At 37.6% G+C, this 22,839-nt stretch overlaps 1 long non-coding RNA gene across 5 annotated transcripts in view; it reads left to right on the forward strand.

Annotated features, from left to right (window-relative positions):
- The first annotated feature begins 817 nt into the window (after positions 1-817).
- LOC114137834 (uncharacterized) overlaps positions 818-22,839 on the forward strand; it is a 75,040-nt gene continuing 53,018 nt past the window's right edge. For 2 of the 5 annotated variants that reach the window (XR_003594113.1, XR_003594114.1), the window contains exons 1-3: positions 902-1,050; positions 1,654-1,848; positions 2,233-2,352. This is a non-coding gene — a long non-coding RNA (uncharacterized LOC114137834). Of the gene's footprint in view, positions 1,051-1,653; positions 1,849-2,232; positions 2,353-22,839 lie in introns of all 5 variants that reach the window. The other 3 variants (XR_003594112.1, XR_003594111.1, XR_003594115.1) reach the window with 3 other exon arrangements.

Genomic DNA, 22,839 nt, shown 5'->3' on the forward strand with positions numbered 1-22,839 from the left:
GGAATGAAACCTGGGATTTAGTGATGAATCCTTAGACTGCATAGCCAAGGAGAAGATGCTGGAGCGTTTGTTTTTGGTGCCATTTAAAATAACTCAATGAGGAGATCACAGATCCACTAGTAATTGATTGACTATTATTCCTATTTGGTGACGATGAAATCATTTTTTTATGGGTCGTAACACATTGATCCACTAAGAATGTTAAAGGTTTTCTTCAAGACAGGCAGATCAGCGCAGTGGCGTGAAAACAATCTGGATCTCAGTCCAGATGGAAATTTATGATCGAAACAAAAAAAACATGGTGCGTTTAAAAAGAGACTTTATCCTACAGAGCTGATCTGTCAACACCAACATGAGAATGTTGTTTTCCATTAGCAAAGTTCTCAACGAATCCAAGCCAGAGAAAGTGCAGCAGGGACTGGAATGGCTTTTTAGCCATCCCATATTTTTCCCTTAACTTTGAAAAAGATTTCAAAATAGTTATTTATGTTGTGTCTGTAATATTTTTATCGACAAAGTAAGACTGGCTGAAACTTCCATGTTTTAGCCAGTATTGTAGATTCCTGCCTATTTGAGACTCAGTATTCACAGATGAGCAGAAAATTTGCATATTTATTTTCTTAGAGCATATTTAAAGTATTCCACCGAAAACCTAGCTTGGGAATCTGAAACACCTACGCGCAATTCTACTTAATAAACATACTTTATTAATTTCGCCATGGGTGAATTTATTTGACGTTTCAACCAAATATTTCTGGATAGGACATCGTCCATTAACCGTTATAACAAGAACCTGCAGAAGCCATTACTAGTATGCATTGAGTCACGTCAACAAAACTAAACTGTTCCGATGTGGACAAGCGTGAATCCGTCACAAAAAAAGGTTTTATCGTCCTTATTTATTTACTTTTTCTATCATACTTTTACGAAACAAAGTCGTTAACGTTGATAGCTGCTCTAAAGTAACTTAAAAATGAATCAAACATGAACCGGAAGTGTTCTGGTTGACCCCAGTGGCGGATGTTGAGCAGAAGTTGTTGCTGTCGATCTGTGAGTAAACGTCTGCGTAGCCGTTAAAACGGCACATAATGTGTTTTCAGCTAACCTGTTAGACATGCCGAGACGAAAATAATAAATAGAAGAGAAAACTTTACTTGAGGGTCGACTGAAGCGATCCATTCTCGCCAACAGCAGGAGTTTATCAGTAGAAATAATCAATTCCTAGCTTTTATTGTGACAGTCCACTTCCGCTAATGTTCACATCAGCTTTTTTTATTTTTAGCTAAGAACCTAAATATTATGTTGGCAAACTAAATATTTAGTTTGGAAAATAAATATTTAGTTTGAAAATTATTTACTTTAAAAGTTCAATATTTAGCTTGGAAAATAAATAGTTAGCAGGTATGCAAATTAAATAGTTAGCAAGCTAAATATTTAGGCCGCGTTGCTTGAGGTCGCGTGTGAAGTTTCCAGTCAGTGATGGTTGGGCCTACATGTTGTCTGCTTGTTCTGTTCTGGTTCGCTGGGCTTTCTGAAGTCCACATAAACGTCTTGCTTCCAACTACTGACAAACTTTATGGAGATGCTGATTTTATTTTCCGGGTACCAAAAGCTGGTTCAATGACCATTTCGCTCCTGTTCTTTATTGGCCAGCGAACTCCCCTGACCTTTAACCCCTAGAAAATCTATGAGCTGTTGTCAAGATGAAGATGAGAGATCCAGACCCAAGAAGGGAGATGACCTGAATCCCGTTATAGAGGCCTGGACTTCCATTACACCCACGCAGAACCACAGGCCATGGCATAGCTACTGATGATGCACTAATTCATGCAAGAGGAGCCCAACCAGGTAACATGGAAATGTTCAGATGCCAGACATTTGTGCTTAAAACATCAGTTTTGGCTGATTGAATTTTGGGTTTACTTGAAAGCCATAATCATAAAAAATGCAAATGATGACTGGCAAGAAATATTGCATGTTTATGCAATATTAATTTTTTTTTAGATGTACTAGCACACACACATATATGTCTGCATATATAGTTGTCTGAATGTTATGTTTGAAAGGTTTACTTTCCAGCCGTGATTTGCAGCATTCCCAGCAGGCCAACCTAGAGGCATGCAGACGGCTCAGTGAACGGGCCATATTAAAACGTCACTGCTATAGCTTGCTAAAGCCATGCTAAAACTGGAGTAATACAATCAATCAATCAGTCATCTCCTGACTTCACAGCGCAGGAGAGCTCTGCAGGAATGCTGCTAAGCTGCAGATGTACCAGCCAAATTACTCCAGAGGGGAATTACCAGGCCATAAATCCAGACGTCAGAGAGGATGGCTACAGCTTATTTCACGGTAAAGAAATCTGAGTTGTTTTTTTATGGTTTTGGGATGTGCTGATTTTGTCTTCATTCTGGTGTGATTTAAACCAAAGATTAAATCATATATATACCTTAAAATGCCACAGTTAGTGGATTAGAGGTGACCTGTAATGCTTTCTTGAATATGTTATGGTTAGATCTATAAGCTATATATATATATATATATATATATATATATATATATACTCAAAACAACATCCTAGATAATTAGATATTAGTGTGCTCAGTTTCAGAATAAACTGTTTTAGGGCATCTTGTCACTCTTAAATCCAAATAAGCTGCTGGTCACATTTCCCAAACACAACGTTTACACTTGCACAACAAAATAGCTGCAAACAGATACACAAACATTAACATTCATGTTTGAAAAGCAGAAGCTGTGCCTCCTGTACAACCAACAAGAACGCAGCGAGTAGTTTCTGGATTGTAAGTCAACAACAAAACAGTTGTCTTTCCTGGAAGCCATTATACAGCACATACAGCAGTAAAACCAGCTGACCAAACGTGTCAGAACTCTGCTGGGGTTGCTAGGTAATGGGCGGAATTCTACTGGGGTTGCTAGGTGCTGTTTTGTGACATTCAGGAAGTTTCTGAAACGATTCCTTTTTCAGACATCAAAAATCAATATTATTATTGAAATAATTGGGTGTTTGTTTTTTTAAAGCAATTTTAGAAGTTGTTTTTAGAAGCAGTAGAGACCCAAATGGAAGTACAAAAACAAAATGCAAATTTTGCAAAAGTTCTTTAATACTTTGTTGATGTGTTTTTTTTTTTCTTTCTATATTTTGTAAATTTATGATCAAATGATGGATTGTATTCTTGGATTATATTTTTAGAAGCAGCTGAGACCCAAATGAAAGAACAACAAAAATATGCAAAATGTGAATTTTGCATAATAGATCCCCTTTGAAATCTGGTTATAATAAAGTTTGTAGCCAGCTCTTGTTCCGACTCCTTATGCATAAATCGGAAGCATGCCAAGTTATAATTCGGGGTGGATTTCAGGAACATTCTTGCTGCTGAAAACAGTTTCAATTTGTAATGTAATTGTGCTGTAAGTAGCAGGCAAACAACAGACACACAGTCTAGTCAACACAACACAGTAACCACTGGCACCAGCTCGCTGGCAGGTGCTGGGAGTCATTATTGCTAATTAAGATGTATAAATATGCTGTCTGGCACTTGACTTCTCATTTGCAGAGGGATGGGTTTTCCCCCCACCCATCAAACTCAAAAAGCGCCAAGGTAGACAAGGTGAGGGCATGCGGTTCTGGTCTCTGCAGTGTGTGCTCTGTGGGCACACTTCAGCTCAGCTGGCAAACATCTGACTGCTGCCGGCGGCTGCCAGCAGCTAAACAAGCCCAGGTTTGAGGGGAGAGAGTTGCACGTTTGGGCTGAGCTTTGCAAAGTCTGCCAGTGTGTTGGAGAGACTGGTTCCCCATTTACAGCTCCTCTTTGAACTGGTGACTTCACAGACGATGACAATAGCCAGATAAGAGTCAGAGCTGCAGCTGATGTAAGACATGATGTCTGTGCAACCTGTCGGCCCACTTGTTAAACAATTCAAATCACTTACACCATCTTCGCTTACAGTCTGACGCCTTCGGATCAGATGATCTTCAAATGTACCATTGAAGAGTAGATATGTTGAATTGTCTGCTGTTAAGTGAAAACAAAGCCCTAAAAACATATTTAATTTAGATGTTAAAGCGCAAGAAAACAAATTAATGCAGAATTTTCTGGACTTGTAGAAGAACTCTTGCTAAACGACACTTTAATCTAACTCTGGTTTGTTTGTCTGGAAAGTCTGGTTTGTTTTGGGAGGTGTGAATACGTAATCGACTAATAAAATGAACTCTGCTCCGCCTACAGACCTTGATCTTGTAGGTGCTTGCTAATTGCTGCTGGCTAGTCTGAAGGAGCAGAAGTTTGCACAGCTGATTGATTGCCATGGGAGATTAAAGAATTTATAAAACATTCTTCACAGAATGTGAAGAATGTTCATCCCTCATCCCTGTTTTTGATGAGGGAATAACATTATAACGTGATGTAAAACAAACAAAAATTGTTTTTACAGAACACTGCCCCTTTACATTACAAATTCAAACTTGAAATTTAAGCTGAATTGGCTGGGAAAAACTTTTTCCGATCCATTCAGCCACACAACCTATCACCATATCAGAACTGTGCAGGCCCTTCCCCAGCCTCCTCTGTTTTTAAAGTGTCACATAGCGGCATGAAGACCCGTCAAACCTTAAAGCTGGTGAGACGCGGGCCTGCCTCTGTGGACTCCTTTGTGCGGGGTGTAAAACACTTTCAATTTGCAAGTGAGATGAGTTGTCAGGCTGCGCAGACATGCAGGTGGCTCAATTTGTCTCCCTGTTTTGTTATGGCTGAAGTTGAGATTCCTGGCAAAGCACTGGTGAAGTCCCATCTGAGCCTGCAGCTCAGGGAAGTGCTGCAATTAATTATCTCGTCCAAGTTTTGACATGCTGTCACTCCCTCAGAGAGACGGCGCTGACGGCTTTATCCCCCTGAATGTAACAGCGAGGCCCCCGTTCAACTCCTCCACAACAAAAAAAGATGCTTTGACATTGTTGATAAAACTTTCTGAAGAGAAAAGAGAAGCAGCAGCGTTCAGACTGAGAGCTTCACTTAACTTTCATGTGATGTTTCTATTTTAATGTTGGTAAGACAAACAAATGAGACATTACGGTAATAGCTTGTGACATTTTGCTATAAATAAAAACGTGTTCTCCGCCTCCCTGACAGAACAGCGACTGCCAAATCAAGAATCAACCTGGGCATGTAGTTTAGTTTCATTCTGCCTTAAATGAACTCCAGTTTGTTTGGTTAGAAAGTCAGGTTTGCTTGGGGAGGTGAGAATGTGTAATCGAACAAAAATACAAACTCTTGTCCAACCAAACTGAGACCCATGTTTGTAGGCGAAGTGGACCTTTATGTGATTTGAATGCATACATGGACCACAGAACGCTCCAAAAGCAGGAAGTGGACTATAGCGCAGGGTATTCTGTGTAAATACAACCAAAACAAACATGCTAGTCCATTTTGGTTTTGGTGCAGCACCACCACAGGCGAGGAGGGGAACAGATTTTTTAATTAGTTTGGATGCCTTGACCAACAGAAAATGTAAGAAATGTTTCAATTTTGGTCCCTACTCAAACCACGTCTACCAGACTATCAGATAAACTACAGAAGGTTGAAAAAGTGAAGTCTTTTTATTCTAAAAGCACCACAATGTACTTATTTCTTTGTGTTTAAGTTGTATGATACAGTACTGTAATTAAATACTAAAGGCAATAATTAAATAACTAGGAGTCATATTGTCATCCTGTATGATGAGGGTTGAGGTACGGCGTCTGTCATGAAGTTGTAAAGCTCGCCGCTGGTACGTTTAGGGGGCATGAGTTTGGGACATGCAGTCCCCTCTCTTCGAGCGCTGAACCAGAACCAAGTGGAGTGAGGCTGACGGGCCACAAGAGCACCATTGTTCTTCGCATTAATCAAACTGAGGAAGGGCAGGTAGCATTTCTGCAGCCCACCCTACATGCAAACCCTGCCAACCTCCATGAATGGACTGCTTTTTTAGCTGGCAGCGATTGGCCATCGGAGCTCTGGGAGGATGTGTGTCTGTTTAATTAGTGTGATGAGCTCAGCGGAGTTTATGTGCAGTGTCGGACACCAGGTATTAACCCCCTGAGTTTGACCCCGTCAGGGAGGTGGCCGACCTCATTCTTGACATCTCCTTCTTTCCACTGTTCTTGCTTTTCTCCTCTTCATTAGAAAACCGCAGATTAAATGGAAGGGAAGAAAAAACAGCAGCCAGGAACAGGACTGGCTCAATGTTACGCTTCGTTTTTTGCCTTCCTCTTTGAAATGAAGTAAAATATTAATGCTGATACTTTCCATGATGGAGCAAATTGGATAAATTATAGAGATTTCCTCCACTTTTAAAAAGTATGACAAAGTAAACACAGGAGTAGACACTTGGCCTGTAGCAACATTATAGAAAAACTGTCTACAAAACTCTAGGTAGCATGAATTTGTTTGGCTAAATTAGCTTGATAAATCCCATTACTTTTAAATTTGTGGCAGCCGGTTGTGTAGAGGGTAGAAAAACAAACTAGAAAATTCCTGAAGAAATTTAACCGGGGCCTGCCAAAGTGTGCCCGTCGGTTTGGACCCAGCGTTCTGATGCTACAAATTAGCATCAATGCTAAAGAAAGCTGCAATCATATGAATACAATGACAAGAATGTTTACTAACATTGACTTGCACCATTCAGTAGGATAAAGTAAGTGTATCAGCTAAAATTAGCAAAAATGCTAATGTTAGCGTGATTGCTGTCAGTAGCATGTGGGACATCACTAGGATGTTTTCTATAATGGTATTACTCCATTCAGTAGACAAAACATGGCTAATAAGTCAAATAAATAGCTAATAGTTTATATAAGCTAAAATGCTAATGCTAATGAACTGCCTTGCTGCGCAAGGCAGTTCCCTGACCTGAGAGAAAAAGATAATGCAGAATAATATTATTGCACCGCCTGCAGCGGTGCACTAACCTCAGGCTTTTATTTTGAAATTTTTGTTAAGCTTAATTTCAAAGGTCCAAACTAATCCCATGTCTAATAGTCATTGGGTTAAATCAGTTATTTATTGCTCAAAAGAGCAATTACCTAATGTAAGATTTCTCAAGGCTTTTATTTTGAAATTTTTGTTAAGCTTCATTTCAAAGTGCCAAACTAATCCCATGTGTAACAATTGCTGGGTTAAATCAGTTATATAATGCTCAAAAGAGCAATTATCTGATGTAAAAATTGTCAAGGCTTTTATTTTGAAATTTTTGTTAAGCTTAATTTTAAATTGCCACACTAATCCCATGTGTAACAGTGCTTTGGATAAAAAAGTCACATAAAGCCAAAAAGAGCAATTATCTGATGTAAAAATATTCAAGGCTTTTATTTTGAAATTTTCAGTATGCTTCATTTCAAAGAGCTAAACTAATATCATGTGTAACAGTGCTTTGGATGAAAAAGTCAAATAAAGCCAAAAAGAGCAATTATCTGATGTAAAAATATTCAAGGCTTTTATTTTGAAATTTTCAGTAAGCTTCATTTTAAATTGCCACACTAATCCCATGTGTAACAATGGTTGGATAAAATCAGTTATAAAAAGCCCAAAACACAAGTAGTTCTAAAGGCCAGCTCAGTCCTCCTCTGTAGTAACTGACAGTTCCACCATGTTGTAGTTCTGACATTCAGCTCAGACCTCTTTTGTAGGCACTCAGTGTCCGCCATGTTGTAGTTCTAACCTTCAGTCATTGTAGTTCTAAAGAGCAGTTCAGAGGCAGACTAAATTCTATGTCTATTTTGAGTCTAACTGACACTGTTTTGTGTCAGTTAGACTTTTGTTTTGAGTTAAATTTGGCTCGTTTTTTGTTAATTATGTCGCCACAGTTACTCGAAATGCCAACAAAAGTAATAGCTCCCCTCACGGGATTGAGCCTCACGTTTTGATATATATATTGTGAGGGGGCATGCAGCGGTACGAGCCGCATTAACGGTAGTAGGAAGCGGCAGTTATTTTGAGGTGTAGAACAATAGGTGCCTGCCATGCAATGCATAGGGATTACATCCCTATGCATTGCATGGCAGGCCCCAAATATCAGACAAGACAAGAAAGATTGGCTAGTAGAGTTACAGACTGTTGCTGTCTAGCAACATGCCGAGTAAAGTTTATTTGTATTGCTCATGTTAGCAGAAGTTAGCAGCTTTAAAATTCCAGGTTTTCTTACTGCACAGATCTAAACATAAATGTTTTATATACTTTACAAATTCTTAAAGCACAATATAATTTGCAATGCACAAAAAGGAATTATGTTGAAACCTTTTTTAAAAGATGTTAGCATAGTTTAACATTTGGTGCTAGCTAAGCTAAAAAGCAATTACAGTGCAGTTGTTTTTGTGAATACTTACTCTCATATTATCTAAACATATATGCTAACACACAGTTTGTAATAAATTTTTAATTGAAAAAAAAATGACAATTTTAAAACTGCTTTTAGTTTGCACCCACAGTGTCCAAGTTAGCTACACATTTTAGCTGAACTAAAGGAGTGTATCACAGCCTTTTAAGGAAAAATAGATTGAATAAACCTAAATGATCTTAAATTATTTAAAGCACAATTCTTCAGGTGTGACTGTTTGTGAAAACCCAAAAGTACTTCTGTGTTTTACTTGAAGTTAATATCTTCCAGTTTGGTGCAAACAAAAGTAAACAGCTATTTTCCAGCTTTTATTTTATTTTTTTAACGAATATTTAAACTAAATAAAAACCAAATAACTTATTAGACACAGATTGTCATCAGTGACTATTTATGAATTTACAAAAGAAGGATGTTTTCTATGCTTTGTCGTAAATTAAGAAAATATATTTATGTATATGCTCGATGCTAGTTTTAGCATTAGCATACCCAGAATGTTAGCATTTATTGACAACTATTGCTCTCCAAAACAAGACAAGCATATTTACATTATTTTAACAGAAATATTTTAAGAAAATGAAAACTGCATTTAATACTGTTTTTATTGTGGTAATTTGACTTGATAGTATTTGTGTGGAGATTGAAAATATGTCCAATGCTATAGTTAGCTTAGAGGGACTAATTCAAAGTTTTTAAGGACTACTTTGGCTGAGAAAACACTGAATATTTTATAATAAACATAAGTTTATTGCAAAATATGTGGTTTTTGTTTGTGTGATACCTGGCCATTTTCATAAAATTCAGAAAGAGAGAATATTATTTTTTTGGTGCATGTGCTCTGTGTTGACAATAGCTTTCAGTGCTTCTGATTTGGTGCTAAAATTATGGCTTATTTTACTGCTTCTGAATATCAGTGGTTCCTGTTCTTTCATAAAGTTAGAAATCTTTTTATAGCTAAAGCTTAGAGCAGAGATTTATTAGTACAGTTTATCTGCTAAACATTTGGTGATAAATCTAACTGCTGCCTTTCATCTAAACATTATTTTAAGCTGCCATCAACTTTGTCTTTTAAATGCAGCAGCAAATGAGGAAGGTGTGAAATGAAGCATCCCTCAAGTTATAAAGCAATTCCCTGAAAACACTGTTCTTATCTCACCACTAAACGGCACACTGAGAACCCTGATTTCCTCCTCTGTTTACCATAAACAGCCATTGAAATGATGCAGCTCTCATTCACAGGCGGCTGCCTTATATAAACGCTGCATGCGGGAGCGTTAGCATCACCCAGGGGCTTTGCTTTCTAATTCATTTAACCACAGCTGTGTTTTCCTAACAGCAGCAGCTCACAATTAAAAGGCATGAAAAGATACCAAAACATTCTTACCATGCCTGACACACTTTCCACAAAGGTGAAACAACCACTTTAGGCGCAATCACAGCTTAGGATCCTTCATCGGATTATGCACTTTATTAGTTCAGTGGAACAAACAAAAGCACTTCAGGGGCATCTACGTCGGGATTACGATGCCTCCTCTGCAGAGGATGGCATCTTTTCATTGAATGTAATTAATTATGAGAACAAAAAGGTCATGGTAGGTATGTTGTTTGATGACTTGCAGAAAAATTCAGACCTCTTAACTGTAAACTTCACTCTGATAGACAAACATAAAGTAAAGCTTAACTGGGAAATAAAAGGAAAATAATACAACATTTTTAACAAATAAAAATCTTAAAAAGGTGGTTAAACTTTCGCACATTTAGAAACTCTTTGAAGTATTTCCACATATTATCCATTGGATTTAGGCCTTCACTTTGACTAGGCCATTCTAACACATTGTAGTACTGGACAGGGTTGGATATTTATCATATCGTTTATCATTTATTGTGATAAATTTCTTATCGTGAAAAAGATTTAGGCTTTTTAAGATAAATTCCAGCTAATGATGTTTAAACACCTAAAACTGTCCGTATTGTTGGGATTGTAATTTTTACTCCACTGTTTCTTCAGTTAAAGCTTCAATTAATGTCGTTACATTTTGAAATTTTAATGACATAAATCACACTTCTTTATGTAACCGGTGTCATAAAAAAACATGGAAGTGTCTACCCTAAGTTGGTAGTGGAAGTGTCGGAGCATGATACTTCCACTGCCATGTTTCACAGTGGGGATGGTCTGACGGTGTTCATTTTTTGCCACACAGAGTTTAGCATTTAGATTTGACTTTATCCGACTACATCAGATATCTTAGTACACCTGACATAACACAAAACTAACTTACAAGTAACTTTTCATCAAAATATAGGAGCTTGTTTTGAATCTAATTCCTTAATATTGATGAAAAAGTTCTTGTTCTATTGGCAGATTGTTTCACTTATGACAAGATATTTTTCCCATTTTATAAATGAAATAATCTGCCAGTGAAACTAGAACTTTTCATCAATATTAAGGAATTATTTACTTAAAACAAGCTCATATATCTTGATAAAAAGTTACTTATTAGTTAGTTTTGTCTTATTTCAGGTGTACTAAGGTATTTACACTAGAATGTTGACAAAAAAGTACTAATAATAACTCAAAACAAGCTCTGATATCTTACAGAAAAGTTAGTTTTGTCCAATTTGAGGTTTGCTGAAAACTAAACTAAAACTACTTGGTAAGATTTTGTCTTTTCACAGTTACACTTCATTGTGTTTAGAGAAATACTTTTGTTTGTTAAAGCTTGTGGTTTTCAGGTTGAAGGTATCTCAATGATTTTTGCTGTAGCGGTGGCTTCCACTGATGACTTATGGTAATGATTCAGTAAGAAAACATCTGCTGTAGTTCCAAAAATGTCTAATTTGTTAAACCGCCTGGCAAACACTTAAAGGTTCGTGTGGATTTTCAGAGGATTACTCCAGGAGGGCATCCTATAAGAACATTAGACAGGCGGCTGTGTATCTGAGAGAAAGTTAAGGCAGCGATTTATCGGGATGACGATTCCAATCTGCGCCTTAAATCATTAAATTGTGCAGATGATCTAATTTTTGTCTGAGCAGAACAAGCCAGGACCGAGTCCCAGTTTCCTTCCAGAGAGTAAATCAGGCTCCGGGTTGTGTTTATTAATATCACTCTTGGTACTGAGGGAGTGGAGAACAAAGAGCCCGAGTCACAGCATGTCAACTCCTGCAAAAGCCAGTGTTTGCTGCGCCCCTTCTGAAAACACTTTATTAATTGGATTTAGATATTTGCAAAATGATCTATTTAATGGGATTACCACTCGTATAATGATCTTATTTATGAGGGAAGCAATCCAAGCTTTGAGGCAGGGCTGATAATGCATTTCCAGCTCTTTGGCAGTTAATGTTGTGTTACAAGGGGAGATAAAGTTGAAGTCTGGTTGTAAGCGAATAGGTGAGCGAGCGGCAGTGAAATGGAGCCGGAGCGGTCGCACTCGCATTCCAGAGGGCCGTCTGGACCCGCGTCCCGCTGAACTCCTCACAAGTTCAAGGCAGATGCAGAGAGTGAAGGCGGAGGGATTGGAGACAGATAGCCTGCCTCTCACTCCCACCTCTGCAGCATAATGGCCCTTTCTTACATCTTTATCCACCTCAGTATCTCGCCGAAGCTTTTACCGACCCGGCCGGAGGTAGAGTGTCCAGCGAAAGTTTGATTTAATCTCAGCGGCGGGAGTATTAATATCAGCGGGAATATTTGCTGTTGTTTACCGTCGCTCATGTTTGCCAAGACGTTTAAGCTGCTGGATGATTTCCCTCATGGAGGTTTTAGCTTCGTTTTGCCACTAATGTAAAAAAAGAAAAAAGAAAGTGTATATGTAAATGTACGTCTTTTCTGCAGACTTTCACATTTCCATTTCAGTGTAACACTTGATTTATATGTGCTTAAAAAAATAGGTTCTAATCTTTTACTTTAAAAGGATGTATTCTCAAATGAGATTATGTTAATAGACTGCAATTTGCATAAAACGGTTGAAAATATTAAACCAGATTAAAAATTCTGAATATTTAAGAGTTTTATCCGCGCTGTTAGTCAACAAATATATTCATTTTCCTGCAGAATATTAGAGCCTAAATGTGACACTCTGAAGAAAACGAGAAAGGAACACAAAGCTGTGCAGCAGCACTGCAAAAACACAAAATTTTATATTTTTTGTGTAATCTGGTGTAAATATCTTACATATTTAAAGCTGCATCATGTAACTTTTATATAAAATGTTTTTTTTAAATATTTATTAAAACTGTTAAACTTTTTTTGTGGTCTTTACAATAGATTTATAGCTGCAGTTTGTAACTTTTATAGAAGAAATTTTTTTTAACATATCTTTTAAACCGTCTCCTTGTTGTGACAGTTGAATATAAGACAGATAATCTGTGAAAAAAATTGACTTTGTCCAACTCTTCCCTGAGCTGCTATTACCAACCCAACCAAAAACAACCAATCAGAGCCAGGAGGCGGATAGCATAGGGGTAAACAGCGTGCACATGGATATGATTGACAGCACTAAACCTCGCCTACTAGATCTGATTGGTTGTTTCTACTTCGCACTGGGAGTTAAATTTTTTCAGAGATTATCTGTGTCATGTTACACTGACACAACATGGTGACTGTTTAAATATAATTTTTATAAAAGTTACAAACTGCTGCTTTAAAATAAGATAAAAGTAACTTTTCAGCAAGAAAAACTGACTTGTTTTGAATCTAATTCTTAAAGAACAAGTTACAGATTTTTTTATAACATAGAAAAAGATATCTTTCCATAAGCCAAATAAATCTTACTTTTTTAAAATTAATATTTAAGAATCATTTACTGAAAACAAGCTTCTACTTTTTGCTGAAAAGTTGCTTGTTAGTCATTTTAATCTTGTTTTAAGTGTATTAAGATATTTGCAGTAGATATTTGGTCAGATCTTGTGTTTTTGCAGTGTTCTTGTTTTCTTAGCGACCCGTTTGTGCGGCTCGGCGCGCAGCGGTTCCAGGGTCTTTGCAGCATTAGTTTCAGATGAAGGCGGAGGCACAATGTGAGGCCGGCGACTAAGATCCGCCTAACAAGCCTCCATTCAGGACATTAATCTGCAGACAAGTGTCTTTTTTGTGTCTGAGTCTTATTTTCATCGCCATCAGTTCAGAACATAGATTGAAAGTGATTCAGGTTTTGCTCTCAGGTTCCTTCAGATCTGCAGCTTTTCCTCTCAGTCGACCAACTAGGGGATATACGCTCACATATGCCTCATTCTGGACTTTTAATTACTTATTTAAACTGATCTTGTTCCAATGTTTCATAATTATACAACATAGAACTCCAATTAATTCTTTAAACCTGGTTTTAGGATGGATTTAACTGTCTGGATCTGATAAAACCGTAACATTTATAAACTTTTGTTGATTACAGAAAATGCACAATAGTTTTTTTTACCTTCTGATGTTTTCATCAAAATATTTAAAATGCTAAGTTGCACATTTAATAACTTAATGAAGTGCAGCAGTTACTTTGTATACAAAGAAATTTTAAACTTAATAGTTTTCCATAAAAGTTTGTGTAATATGTAGCAGAGTACAAAAGTAAAATACTCAAGTAAACACTGGAAAAACACAAAATCCTTCCAAGTATTTTGGTCTAGTTTCTAGTGCAAATATCTGATTATACTTGAAATTGGACAAAACTGACCTTTAAGTTACTTTTCAGTAAGATATAGGAGCATGTTTTAAAAATGCCATTTTTTAAAAAACTTTTTTATCGATATTTAAGAATTATTGACTTAAATAAGCAGCTATATCTTCCTGAAACATTATTTTTAAGTAAATTATGTCTTATTTTAAGTGTAGTGAGATATTTGCACTGGAAACCAGACAAAAACTATTTAAGGTTTTGTGTTTTTGCAGTGTAGCTAATCTTTTCTGTTAATATTAGCTATCATTTTAACATAATTGTTGAAAAAAGGACTTGAAATCTCAAGTTTCAGGGACTTGACCTGACAGTTACCTGTCTTGGCTTGCAGATAAATACTTGGCAACACTTTGTGTTTTGTGTTTTTGCAGTTTAGCTAATGTCTCCTGCTAATATTAGCTCAGCACATAGACAACCATAAAGACTTGAGTAATTAAACCTAAAAACACATTAATGTTTAATCTCAGCATCAAATCACAGCTTTCATGCTTCAGTTTTACTGATGCTTCACCTTTAAACACCTTCGGGTCCAGAACTGGATGCTGCTCGCTTGTTTTTGCGTCTCTGTGAGCGGTTAATCGTCCCGTTCGGAACTGATTCTGCCGCCCCTCGTGGCGCTCCGCTCTGCAAACCGAGACTTGGAAGAGAGGATCCCGTCTTCGCCCTGAGGCTCACACATTTAAACACTCATTTATTTATTGGTTTATTTGAATAGCTTTGCCTTTGTGAACTTTGAGACGTTTTTATATCCATTTTGTCTTGCTACAGATTCGATCTGATGTTTCTTCCATCTGGCAGTCGCCGGTCGGGTGACAGCTTTACTGGTTTATGGTATGGAGCTGAGATTATCATCGCAGTGTGTCTGCGGATCGCTGGGTCAGGAAGACCCCGTGTTACATTAGGCCGAAGCCTGACATCCCGCCTTAAAGTTGTGAGGCTTTAATCGGCTACAGATGGCTCCTTTCTGCTTTATCGGCGAGTTATTGCTTTCTAAATAATTGCCCATCAGATTAGTCTGAATGTTTTTATGAACTCTGCCAATCTGACCTGCACTCACTTTCACATTAAGCGTATTTGCGATATTGCGTGTGTTTTGATGTTCCCGTATTGTTTATGTGGATTTACGACGTGCCGCGGACTGAGGTCACCGTCGTGAGAGAGATTTATGGGATGCCCACCAGGCTCCGCCGTTCGGAGTCCGTCAATCATGCCCGCCGTTTATATTGCGCTGTCGGATCAGGCACGTCTCTCTGTGACAGGCAGTTGTTCGTGTTTGGAGGCTATCACCACATTTATCAGAGTCACAAGAAAAATTTGTGTTTCTGTGGCTTTAATGTTGACTGTAAATGTCCTCTGTGCTACAGCTGTTTGATTCCTTCACTAAAAACTAAAGTCAGCTCACATTTCTGGCCTTGCACCTCAAAAATACAATACAGTATATAACCAAGTGGTTTTGTTCAGCTTCTTGTGAAAATATCTCTGTTTCTTTTTCTTCAAATGTAAACAGAAAAGAAGTGGCATCAGATTTTAGCGTTTGGAAGATTTCTCTTTTGTTTTTGGTTAAACATCACTAGCCATTTTTCCTGCTAGGGTTAGCACCAACACCAGGCTAGCATGTTTGACTCCGAACTCATATGTCAGAAAAATAAAACACTTCGGACTCAACTTGTTCCCTCAATACTTGTTATTTGACTTGGACTTGTAATCTGAGACTCAAATCTTAATGACAGTTTTTTAAAAGTTACAGGAGATACTAAGTATTTTTGATCAAGTTTCCAGTGCAAATATCTCTAGAATACTTGAAATAACATAAAAGTAACTTATAAGTTACTTTTCACCAAGAAACAGAATCTTGTTTTTTTAAAATAATTCCTTAATATTGATTAAAAAAAGTTCTAGTTCCACTGGGAGATTATTTAATTTTTCCATGTTATTAGTTAATGTTTCTGCTAATAAAACCAGCATTTCTTCTTCAATATAAAGAAATTGTTTACTTAAAATAAGCCTTCATTTATTGCTAAAAAGTTATTTGTCAGTTATTTTGTCTTATTTCAAGTGTAGTAAGATATTTGGTCTAAAAACTAGACCAAAACTACTTGATAGGATTTTATTTTTGCAGTGAATTATTTGTTAGCACAAAAAAGTGCAGGGATCTGATGATTTTGATTGAGGACTGACTGATGTAACTTAGCAGTATACAGATAAAAACCGCTAACATAACAATCTTAAGGGCCGAATTTGGCCCCCGGGGCCTTGAGTTTGACACCTGTGATCTGAATTGACTGAACTTCAGCAAAAATTCTCTCTGTTTTCCTTCCAGTTCACAATTCTGCTCAACTTTACGTTTATTTATCCCATAAAATCCTAATGAAAAAGTTAAAGTGGTGTGAATACTTCAGCGCAGCGTCTCATCCAGGTGAAGTCGTCTCCTTCAGCTCGCTGGCGGCGGCTCGCGTTGTCAGGTCGCTTTGTTTGTGAGCGGTAGGCGTTAAGCGTTGTGTTGTGGTGGGCAGAGACAGTCAGCGTCTCAGATCTACTGTATGAATAAAGTCATATTGTGAAGTGTGTGGGCTGATATGCTTGGCAGTCAACCCTGACAAGTAGATTAGCTCTTTACTGGGCCACCTCTGAATGGCGTTACACACACGACTCGCAGCGCGACATATCAAACATCTAACGCCCAGCGCCGCAGATGAAAGCACATCAAGACGTGAATAAAAAATAAAAAATAAATAAACTGCTCTATGTTATGTGGCTTCTCTACAGCTGCAGCGGTTAACAGGAGTCAGAAATTGGCATGTCTAAAAAGTGGGATAATGATTATAAATGTGACAGGCTGAAAACTAATTACAATTGTCTCACTGTGTTTTCCAATAATGCCTCGAACATTTCTATAAAACTCATTTAAATCTTCCACAAGTCCAAAATTCAGCTCTTGCTCTCAAGCCATTTGGCACATTTTTCTTCAGTTTACATTTAGAGAGGATTAGCTGAAGAGCTGAAAATAATCATGCCAGATGTCTGCTGCTGCTGCTGCAGCGCGGAGACTGCCTCCCCGGTGGGCATTTCTTCCTTTTTTCTTGACTTTTTATCACAAAAAAAAAAACACTCTGGGATCCTCGTAATGCAGCGCCTCATGTTGTGAAGCCGTGTACACAGACTGGATATCATGTCACATTTACTATAACAATGAGGAGGGAAGAAAGTAAACCCGCCCTTTCTGCTCGTGTGAATGTAGGAAGAGCTACAGTCTGTTTATAGCCAACTTAAACAGACAAAGCGCAGACTTATGGAGCAAACAGGTTCAAACGCTCAAACCACATCTGTATGCTCAATAAAAGCCACTGTAAATGTGAAAAACATCAAGATTTCAGAGATTCTGATGATAGAAAACGTAAAACCGGATAATTAACGGAGCAGTTATTAGCTGGGGGACATTTCGCCGTGGTATCCCTCGTTATTCCGGGGTTTTCTTTGACTGGGTGCACTGTTTTGGGGTTTGTTTTGCAGCTTTAATGAGCTCCTCTGGAATGCCGCGTCTCCCACATGTCTCACAGAGGGCGGGTCCATCTTATTGCTGCCACATGTTGGGCTCCTATAGTGACTCTTCCAGGCCTGTGTGGTCAGCCAGTTCAAAGCGCCCAGCCTCATTTGTTATACAACTTCATGTAACAACAAGCCGATGCTTCGGTGTGTCTGCGGAGGCAACAAAAGAGCGCCGCCACTCTTTTCCCTTTGTCCCAACCGGCTCTGGCCTCGGAGTCTCTCAGATCATCTGTTTCTCTAATTAGCATGCGTGCCGGACAGTATGGCCGAGATGCGCTGCAGAAATCCTTCATTTGGGCTCCTTTCAGTGTTTGAACTCTGACAGTAATGTTTGTGGTGTGGTAGTAGTCGATCACTGTCACCGGCTGAGTGGTGCGCCGTGCCGCATATGGCAACAATCTGACATGCTGGTCCGGTCTGGAGGTTTTGAGGGACTAGGTGTTAGCTCCATGGATCAGGCCATCCCCATCAATTCTTCTGCAGATGATCCTGCAGACAACCTGGCTGCAGATGTGCAGTTTGGTGATGGGACTATCAGCACGGACACCTTAAATATCACTCAGCATATATTAATAGAAATATTTCTTCTTGGTAAGTAGTGGGCAGAGTAGCCAAGATATATTACTCATGTAAAAGTTACTTCAACACATTTTCACTCAAGTAAAACTTCAAAGTAAAAGTAAGAGTAAAATAGTATTTGGTAAAAAAAAAATCTACTCAAGCACTGAGTAACTGATCAATTTATCAATCATTTAATATTTAAAAATTACATCATCAGATGGACTAAAATATAAAGTTAAGTGGAAATTTTGGTATTTTAAGGACCAAAATGACAATAATTCATCTAAGTACAAAATATCAAAATCAGGGAAAAGAAAGTGTTTCCAAATCAGTTTCTTTCAATGAGAAACTTATGAAACTTTAACAAAACTGCAGGTGTGTCTGTGCCTGGTGAATTTTTGTGCTTGGTAGAGAATCCAGGAACTTTACTCAAGTAAAAGTAGAAATACTTCAGAATAAAGTTACTCAAGAAAAAATAAAAAGTACCTATCCAAGAAACGGTAAGAGTAAAAAAGTATTTGGCCAGAAGTCAACTCAAGTAGCACTCTACTCGAGTAACAGAGCAATTCAAAAACACAAATTTTACCAAATATTTTTGTTTGTTAATTTCTAGTTAATATATTTTTGTCCACTTTTAATAAATCAAGACTAAATTAAAAGTAACTTTTAGACAAGATAGATTAACTTTTTTAAGTCAATAATTTTTCAATATAGATAAAAATGGTAGATCTTTTCACTTAAAATAAGAAAAATGTCTTATCGATGAAAAACGCCGTATGTAGCTTGTCACTAAATAGTTAACCTGAACCTTCAGAATCACATAAAGACAGTTACAAAATCAGTCTTCTATCAGGACTAATGTTCCAGGAGGACGGAGTACCCAATAATTATACTGAAGAGTAGCACTACTTCAACATATTTTTACTCAAGTAAAAGTAATATGCTCTCTAGCTGTAGTTAGAGAGCACATAAAAGCTATTTATAGCTTTTTGATAGCTATAAAAGATAGAGAGAAGACAATTCTCTATCTACAGCTATAATTAACTCTAGAGTTAGCTATATCTAGAAAGCTAAATGCAACTGCATATGCTAGCAAGAGTCTTACAAAGTCTTTGAGTTGGTGACACCGGCATATACTGTCTTTAGTACGTTATAATTGACCCAGTAGCTTTAGCAGTTAAAATAATCTGCTATCTTCTCCTAAAAACTAAAATAAATTGTTAATGTGAGCCAAATTACCAGCGGGCCACGAGCCAACCAGCACCACCACTCTCTGCAAATAACCTGTTTATCTTTTTTTATTTTTTAACACATCAATTCCCCGGAGATGTTTCCAGCTCCACCAGACTGCCGAGTCTTCGGGGACGAGGTCCAGTGCATGTGCTGGCTAGTAGGCCATTTGCAATAATCTCCTTTTTACCGTTTAGAGGCTAATTATGTAACATTACACCTGCCTCCCTGAGCCGGGCCCTGGCGTGGGGCAGAATGAGTCGGGCTTTCTGTCCCCCCACCACTCAGAGGGGTGGTTAGAGTTTCTTAATGAGATTAGCCCAAAGCTGAAATCTGCTTTGTGTCCCTTGCTATATGGTGAGATAGTGGATAAGCAGAATCAAAGCTAACCGAGGAGGGGGGGGTGGATCGCTGGAAGATGCAGGCAGTCGACCTCATTTCTGTCTCCCCTCCTCTTCCCCCCTGCGTGTGACTTGGACGGGATTCGCCGCTATCACACATGACATTGTGTGCGAGCTTTGCATAGGAAATATCTTTGTCTCACTCTGGTGTTTGCTAGCTTTGGTGTTTTCGTGCTTTTCCTTTATCTGGCTGTCCAGTTTCTATTTGCTGTTGGATCAAAACTTCTCCGAATTGAGGCCAGATGGGTTGAATATTGAATTAAAAAAGAATAAAAGAAGAAGCTTTTTCTTACCAAGTCTGGGATATAAACTTGTCTAGTTGTGGTTACAGTACAGCTGTCTTTCTGTCTGCTATTTTCAAACACACTTCTAAGGCCAGGCCTAAACTCATATTAGTCAGTGACACCATAATGTGCGAGACAGAGCTATATAAAGTCAGGATTCCACCACCCACGGCAGCCCATCCACAATGGGAGCCTTTCTTCCTCCAAATTTATTAGGACCTTAATGACACTGCGACTTTCAACTTGGACAAAAGATGAAAAACCAACAGAGGAGCCTGACCAGAATAACACACACGCACACACACACACACACACACACACACACAGAAATGTATACAAGCTTGCAAACAACTTGAGCGGAGAATTCCCAGAACGAGGGCAAATTCTCACCGAGCGATAACACGTAAATATTTTGCCCACTTGCTCCGAAATATGATGTTGATTAAGAGAGTAAAGGTGAAGGTTAGAGAAGGGCCGAGGATTAGCAGTATGGGCTGCGTCCGGGGTTAGCATAACAGCCCGGCTGCTGGGACTAGTAATAACAACAGAAGTAATAATAATCACAGACTAATTGTTTGAACCCCGTGGCTTCCTTGCAAGAGTCATATTTGTAAAGCTTAATGCCTCTTCTGTGGCAAGAAAAAGATTCAGTCACCAGTTCTCCTTTAAAGTCAGTCGAATGTTTTTGTTCTGCCCAAATGGAACAAAAGAAACATGAAAATTTCATGTGAATTTTATCATCAGTGTGTTTTTAAATGGACATTTTAAAAACATTTTGCATTTGAAATGTTTATCTTGATATATAAAACCTGTTATATGTAAAATAGGAAATGTTTGTGCTTTGTACAATAAATATCAATACCAAGCTGATTTCAATATCGAATTGATACTAGCAAAACTTTATTTCATTTTCCCATTTGAATTTTGTATTTTGTTTTTGTATTATAGTTTCTCAACTCTACCTCAAAAAATTTTGGTTTGATTTGCTCATGTGTGAAAATTTGCATGTTTCACGTTTTACAAATCTAAAATGTGATTTTAACATTTCTTGTAATTAAATCTAATTGATTTTGCATAAAAAATGTCTATCTCCATTGATAAAATCTTCTATTTCATGTAAAATAAGAAATGTCTATCGCGCTTCGTACAATAAATATTAATACCAAGTTGATGTCATTATCAGATTGGCATTAGTGAAACTCTAGTTTCAGATTCGCACTTGAAATTTGACTTTTGTATTGTAGTTTCTCAATTGGACCTCAAAGGTTTTGGTTTTGAATTCCTTAGTGAACATTTTTGCACTTTGAGAAAAAATGCTAATTTGTTTGTCATGTTAATATGTTATGAAAGTTTTTGGAACCTATAAATAGCCTGTCACAATAACAAATTTTGCTGGACAATAAATTGTCCCAGAAGTGTTTGCGGTAAATGATAATGTTGTTTTTTATTGTTGAGACAATTTTCAAGAAACATAATGGTAATTATGCAAGAACATATTCTATTAATTTTAATGAATATTTAACACAGGAACTGGAAGACGTTTTAAATATCCAAAATAAATAAACAAAACAACAGATATAACATGTGCACAACGCTGGAGGGCAAAAAGACGATTCTTTTACACGCTGTTTGTTGCCGCGCTGCTGCGGTAGAACAATATCGTTAACTAAATGAAACCCGGAGATGTAGGTATTATTCATTGAGTGCAGTGTGCCACAGAAGATATAGCAGAAAAACAAATCGTATGCTTCCTTTTTCTCGCTCTCTGTGTTGGCTACTCTACGTGCAGACCTGTTGCCATAGCAACTGACAACAATGCCACTCTACTGTATATTTCAGGATTCAACACCAAAACACATTCCCCACACAAGGAACAGAAAGTTCAGTCTGTTACAGTTTTATGTTTTTATCCTTGGCGTTTATTTTGATCGTTGTGGTAGATTAGCTGGCGGTGCTATTAGCTAAGCTAACAGCTGTGGTTGATTAGCTGGTACTGATGGTCTGTCAGAGTTGGTGTTTACGCCTTTTTAAAATTGTATAACTGAATGTAAAGGCACAGAATTCTGCAGCGCATCTACATGTTACTATTGTCAAAGTCAAGCTAGCATAACCGAGCTACTTCTGTCGCACTCACAATTTTTTTCTAATTATAACATTTTCCTGAAATTTTTATCTATTTATCATAGTGTTGACAATTGATAGCAAAGCACTGCATCCATTTTTCTTTTATATATCACTCAAACCTTTAAGACTTAGTGTGTTATATTGACAACTTGTCAGCTAAAATCAAAGCTGCTCATCGTTAGCGAGCAGCTTTTTGCCTCCAGCAGGGGGCAGGATCGTACACATGTGACATCACACACTACCATGTGTCTGTATTAATATCTGAACAGTTGTTTTTCACATGTGGATGTTTAATGCCACATATTAACATATTAAATCATAATTTTAATATCTGGATATTATACTGTGTATTAAAATGTAAGCAAATTCATATGTTTAGTTTATTTTGTGGCAATTTATTGTGTTTTCAAAATAGAAAAACATCCCTTATGTAAAATGTTGTTATTTATCTGTCACAAATATTAACATATGAATCGTTTTGGAAAACCTTTTTTTCCCATTCAGCTCATTTTACCTTAACAACTGTCTAAAAGAACTCCAGATGAAAATTAGCTTGCTTTAGCTAGCTTGTGTACATTTACATTGTATGATACTGACTTATGTCTGCTGTCACTTCACAAAAAGAATCTGCCTATTTTTTTTGGT

The sequence above is a fragment of the Xiphophorus couchianus genome, chromosome 22 (genome assembly GCF_001444195.1).
Source record: "Xiphophorus couchianus chromosome 22, X_couchianus-1.0, whole genome shotgun sequence".
Lineage (NCBI taxonomy): Eukaryota > Metazoa > Chordata > Actinopteri > Cyprinodontiformes > Poeciliidae > Xiphophorus > Xiphophorus couchianus.